This window comes from Cynara cardunculus (genome assembly GCF_001531365.2).
Source record: "Cynara cardunculus var. scolymus isolate 2C chromosome LG 8, CcrdV1, whole genome shotgun sequence".
NCBI classification, from domain to species: domain Eukaryota; kingdom Viridiplantae; phylum Streptophyta; class Magnoliopsida; order Asterales; family Asteraceae; genus Cynara; species Cynara cardunculus.
Genome location: NC_037535.1, coordinates 7,985,407 through 7,992,273, shown reverse-complemented (window position 1 = coordinate 7,992,273; position 6,867 = coordinate 7,985,407).

Here is a 6,867-nt window from a genome sequence, read left to right as displayed (position 1 = left end):
ATATATATATATATATATATATATATTATTCCGGCGGATTTATCCGCCGGTATTTAAAAAAAATTAATTCTTTTTTAAAATATTATTTTCTTTTCAAAAAATATTTCCGGCGATACATGTTTCCGGCGGATTTCCGGCGGGAATTTCCGCCGGAATTTTTTTCAAAAAAAAAATTTAATTAACTTTTAAGTTAATCAAGATTTTTTTTAAAAACGGACGGAGATTTTCCGGCGGCCGTAATCCGCCGGAAAAAAAATCACCGGCGCCCCTTTTTCCGGCGGCCAAATCCGCCGGAAATTCCTTTTTTCGACGGATTTCCGGCGGATTTGGCCGCCGGAAAAAGTGGGTTTTTTGGTAGTGACTCTCTTTGGCATTTCTTTTCTCTCATAGCCTTTTTCCTTCTATACTCCACATATAAATTTTTTAATTTTTGGGCACTTTGGCCTCTTTTGATTGGAGTGTGCACATAGCCCCTGTGGGACTTTTGTTATGCTTTTTCAAAACACATAGCTCCTATGGGACTTTTGTTGTGTTTTTCCCAACCCTTTTGTGATAAGGAGTCAATTTAGAGCTTTGCTCTTTTGTATTGACTTTTTGTCCTTATATAAACTCCTCCCCCAAACTTGAATACGACAATGTCCTCATTGGAGATTTGTGGGGTAAACGGTGTTTGAAGGATGCAAGTGGCTTATAATGATCATAGAAAAGAAGGCATATCTCATTTTCTAATGTGGATTGTGTGATCAAAGTGTTTTCCCAAAAAGGGGTTTGCTAGTTCTAGCAAGAACAAAGTACCTTGATTGAATGACAAGTAATCTGTAGAATTATTGAGGCTATGATCTCATGTGCAACAAACCTCAACTCAAGTGATCATGCATAAAAATAAGACTAAAAACTATAAAAAACTTTTCCCAACTCAAAAATTAAAATATTGAAGCTAAAGTAAGGTGGTTGAACCTGTCCTACTCCGAAGGAGTAGGCTGTGCAGTCCGGACAGCCGTGGCTATTGTGCCCGTGATGATCTCAGCCTTCAATCTGTCGTTCTCCACCTTGTAATGGTTTAGATTTTTCTGCAGACTTTTGATTTTACCTGCTGCTTCTTTATCCAGTTCTTCTCTCAGCCTCACAAACCTCCTTTTCATCTTCTTCTCAACAGCCTTTAACCTTTCAGTCAAACCAGCCTGCATGTCTTCTAACTTTTGCACCATCTCTGCCCGTTTCTCTATTAGGTAGTCCATCATACTACTGCTTTGAGCCATAAGCTCTTCCACAGTCCGTGTAATCCCTGGTTGCTCCTTGCCTCTCTCACCCCTCTCTCGCAATCTCGAAACAGCTTTCATATCGATGGTCCACTTCTCTTCGCACTCTTTAATCACTAAATCTTCCGTGTATTGGGGAACACTCGCTTGCACAAGAAACTTGTAAATCAAGCCTGGGAAAAACAGTTTCCCTTGTTTCCTCCTTGAACAATAGAGAATGGCCTTTTCTATTACCTCCCCCACATTAACTAATTTACCATGACCACACAGTACAATAAAATTATTCTCTCAACCGAAATGGAACTGTCATGAGTGGTCGAGTTGAGAGAATGTCTAATAAAATTTACCCACATATTCGCATCGAGTGTCAAGTTGGAAGCCCTGTAAGTCCTTAACATATAATTGCTATGGACATCCCAACCTGCCCCGGGCTTCCCTAGCTCCCTACCAATTTCCTCTAACTTGACTTGTGAAGCCGATTGGGAAAGACTTTCAAACTCAGTTTCGGTCGGGGGTGAAAGGCCTAAAAAGCTTGTTAATAGCCTTAGCCGAAATACTCACCCTAACACCTCGTACCTTGAGCTTTGTAGTGCTATACACACAAGCTTCCACGTAAAATTCCCTAATCAAAGTTAAATTGAAAGAGTTTTTTACCTCACACAGTACATTCCACCCGTGCATGTTGATCACGTCCCGAATAAAACTGAACTCTTCAATGCTTCTCCTATCGAACCCCTTGTCCGGTAACACCTTTTTTTTAATCTTCTCGAACATCTATTGTGCTTCTTCAGAACCAAACCCATCAAAAGGTTTTTGCGGCCTAGGAATGGATTTAGGTTTTAACACTTTATGTACAGCTTTCACCCGAGATGGACCGACTGCTTCATTATGCCTTGAAGTAGCTTTGCGGGGTGACTTCCTTTGCACAAAGGTTGTGTGCCTCAACTGGACAGAAGGTGGTGTTCGTTTGGTTCTTTTTCTAGGAGGCTGCTTCTCTACAGTCTTTGATCTGGTAGCAAAAATCCTTCCCAATCCTTTCCTTTTTTTCGTGGGTATTAATGTCAAATTCCTTATATCAGCCTCTAAATCAACCTCAATGTATGGAGAATCAATGGTTTCTTCCCCAACATGAGTTGCACAGTGATCAAACTCAAAGTGCTCAGCCTCAACAATGTGAGGGATGGACTCAGTGACAGTCGCGGGCTCTTGTGTGTGATTATGATCATACCATGTCAAAAGGTAAATTCTTGTGCAATCCAAATTAGTGGGATATGGTGATGGTGAATGTACGAAGTTCTCTTCTTCCTCTGAGGAATCAGAGGTAGTAAGTCCTTCAATAGGAAAATTAGGGCTTGAAACTTGGCTTACCTCAATACCCGATTTAGGGTTTTCAATCGCCGGCGATGTTGATGGTGGTGGAATGGAGGTTTCGACAGCAGTAGGTGGTAATGATGGAGGAACGTCGACGGGGCATGGCAGAGGCGAGGGTGGACAGTCGGTGATTGTCGGCGGAGGTGAAGGTGCAAATCTTGCCGTTCGTTTAGCGCGCGGAGGAGACTCGGCTATCAATGGCGTGAGTAGCCGTGGTCGAGGCGATGACGGCGATGAAGGTGGAGACGACGAAGGGCTATTGGTGACTAGGTCGATCATTTTCGGTTCCCGTGTTCGTCGCGAAGTGGATGAGGATGCTCGCCGGCGATTGCTTCATCGCACCGGCAGTGGTGGGTTGCGAACAACTGGCCTTTTCACTCGGGCCATGCTTCTCGAACAGTAATGAGAGTGAAGTGGTGGTATCGATAATCTTAGAGAGAGTGGTAATATGAGAGTGGTTTTTGGTGGCACATCACAATAATGGAGAGGTGATGTTGGATGAGGAAGTTGGCGATGGAAATGGGCAAGGGTGGTTATGGGGAAGATGAAAGGTCATTTCTTCATTAAGTCTCCTTTCTATTCAAACTGTATTGGCGGTTAAGGAAGTGTCAAAGAGGTTATCAGGAGGTTACAAAAAATTAATGTGATGAAGTGGGTTAATAATGCATGGGAGACATTTTTTGAGAAAAAGGTTGACAAAGCTGTTGTGATGCAGTGTTGATGTCACTTGTACTTCCACCGACTTCCTTAAAGATGCTGCCAATCTTAACATGTGAAATAGGAATGCTGCAGCATTTGTAGAGCATCAAATTTTCTTCACAATCCCTTTGAAAATAACCTACGCATGAACAAACTTACAGAACATAATTGTCTTAATATATAGATATAAAAATGAAATATATGTACAAACATCCTTGGACTTTGGAAAGTCCAAATACACCTCCATTTCCTAAGGTGTTGCCCAATTCTCAGAGCAAATCGTTGCCCATTCACTTTAAACACAGTGTTGTCCTCCGGGTTGATCAGGTCAACCGCTCCATAGAGTAAACCTTATGAATGACAAAAGGTCCAGACCACCTAGACTTGAGCTTTCCTGGGAATAGTTTCAACCTAGAGTTAAACAAGAGGACTTTCTGTCCTTCTTTTAACTCTCTTTGCTGGATTTTGTTATCATGTCATTTCTTTGTCTTTTCATTATAAAGCTTGGCATTCTCATAAGACATTTGTCTTTGTTCCTCCATTTTACACACTTGTAACTTTCTTTTCTTTCCAGCTTCATCCAAAGACATATTTAGCTCTTTGATTGCCCAATATGCTTTGTGCTCAAGTTCTAAAGGCAGATGGCAGGCTTTTACATAGGCTAGCTTATATGGAGACATACCAATTGGCGTTTTGAAAGCGGTTCTATATGCCCATAAAGCATCGTCTAACTTGAATGCCCAGTCCTTTCTATTGAGTTTGACAATTTTTCCCAAAATGCTTTTAATTTCTCTATTGGAGAGCTCTGCCAAACCATTTGTTTGTGGGTGATAAGCCGTGGCAATTCTATGGTTAACATTGTATTTTTTAAGAGCTCCTTTTAACAAATTGTTCACAAAGTGGGTACTCTCGTCACTAATTGGTGCCCTCGGAGTACCGAACCGTGTGAAAATTTGTTTTTGGAGGAACTTAACCACAGTTTTTGCGTCATTTGACACACATACAATAGCTTCCACCCATTTGGATACATAGTCAACAGCCACAAGTATGTATTGGCAATTATTTGATGGAGGGAAATGACTTGACCCATAAAGTCTATTCCCCATACATCAAATAATTCAACTTCAAGTAACCCATTTAATGGCATTTCATTTCTTTTAGAAATGGAGCCACTCCTTTGACATTCGTTGCACCTCTGTGCAAAATTGTGGGAATCTTTAAAAATGGTTGGCCAATAAAAACCAGACTGTAGGACCTTGGTTGCAGTTCTTTGGCCTCCAAAATGGTCTCAGTATTGTGCATGACGGCAATGCTGGAAGATTGCTGGCACTTCAGATTCAGGCACGCATCTTCTTAAAATCTGATCTGAACCAAGCCTAAACAAAAATGGGTCATCCCACAGATAGGATTTAGCATCATGGAAGAATTTTTTCAACATGGGGCCTGTGTAATCAGAGGGTTTTATTCCACATGCCAAGAAATTAGCTAAATCCGCAAACCATGGTGTTTTTGGTTGGTCTATCATGAGGATTCTTTCATTCGGAAAAGTATCACTAATGTCCATTCCTCCTACCTCAAGTTCTTCTAACCTAGACAAATGGTCTGCCACTTGATTTTCTACTCCCTTTCTATCAAGTATCTTTAAGTCAAATTCTTGCAATAAAAAGCACCCATCTTATTAACCTTGGTTTTCCAATGATCGGTATGTACAATTACCTTTGTTCCCATCAAGTAAGATCTAAACCTTTCAAAAGCAAAAACTATGGCCAATAATTCCTTCTCTGTTGTGGTGTAATTAATTTGTGCTTCATTCAAAATTTTACTTGCGTAATAAATTGAATGAAACACCTTTTCTTTCCTTTGTCCTAACACAGCACCTACCGCCCAATCACTCGCGTCACACATAATCTCGAAAGGTTTGTTCCAATAAGGGGCAACTACCACTGGTGCGGTAACTAAAGCTTTCCTCAAACTTTTAAATGCATTTATGCACTCACTATTAAAATTAAATTTTTGGTCATGTTGTACGAGTAGACAGAGAGGTTTTGAAATTTTTGAAAAATCTTTGATGAATCTCCTATAAAATTCGGCATTACCCAGAAAGCTTCTAATTCCCTTAACAGTGGTAGGTTCAGGTAGTTTTTCAATAACTTCGAGTTTCGCTTTATCTACCTCAACCCCTCTTTTAGAAATTAAGTGTCCAAGAACAATTCCTTCCTTGACCATGAAGTGACATTTCTCCCAGTTGAGAACCAAATCTGTTTCCTCACACCTTTCCAAGCTCGTTTTCAAATTATCTAAACAGTTGTCAAAAGAAAAGCCATATACAGAAAAATCGTCCATAAATATTTCAATGGATTGTTCAAGCATATCTGAAAATATAGACATCATACACCTCGGAAAGGTGGCAGGAGCATTACATAATCCAAATGGCATCCTTCTGAAAGCAAAAATGCATAAGGACAAGTAAAGGTGGTTTTTTCTTGATCTTCGGGAGAAATGGCTATTTGATTATACCTTGAATAACCATCCAAGAAACAGTAGTACTCTTTGTCGGCTAATTTGTCCAACATTTGGTCAATGAAAGGTAGTGGAAAATGGTCTTTTTGAATAGCCTTGTTTAGCCTCCTATAATCCATGCATATTCCCCAATCGGATACGACTCTAGTGGGGATAAGTTAATTTTTATCATTTGTGATGACTGTGAACCCTCCCTTTTTTGGAACATACTGGACTTTTCGGCATCTAACCATTTCAAAATCTCTTTCTTTACTACCTCTTTCATGACAGGATTCAGCCTTCTTTGAGGTTCTATGGATGTAATATTTTTATCCTCTAAAATGATCTTGTGTTGACAAATAGAGGGACTAATCCCTTTAAGGTCAGCAATGGTCCATCCTAAGGTTTTTTGTGCAACTTCAACATATCCACTAGTTTCTTTTCTTGATGCAAGTCTCGGGTAGATGAGATAATGACAGGCAATTTGCCTTCTTCTCCTAGATAAGCATATTTCAGATGGGATGGGAGTTGCTTTAACTCCAAATCAGGTGGTGATACAACGGACGAGGTGAAGTCTTTCTGCTCACTATTTTCCAGCAGCTCAAATGCTGCAACATCCACTGGGACAATATCATTTCCTGTTTCCTCTATTTCTTCAACATTTTCCTATTCTAATTCCTTATCACACTCTCCTTCCAACTTAAGGTTTTTCTGAATTCTTTCTTCAAAGCACATCTCCTCTATTTCAGCTATTCTTGAACACTCTTCCAAGTAATCAGGGTACTTAGAGAGTTGAAGACATTAAAGGTGACTTTTTGGTCCTGAAATCTCATGGTCAACTCTCCTTTCTGGACATCTATCAGAGTTCTTCCGGTGGCTAGAAATGGTCTCCCTAAAATAATAGGAATGTCCTTATCTGCCTCAAAGTCTAGAATGATAAAGTCTGCCGGAAATATGAACTTATCAACTTACACTAACACATCCTCAATCTTTCCCTTAGGGTATGTTATGGATTTATTTGCCAACTGGAGTGTAACCG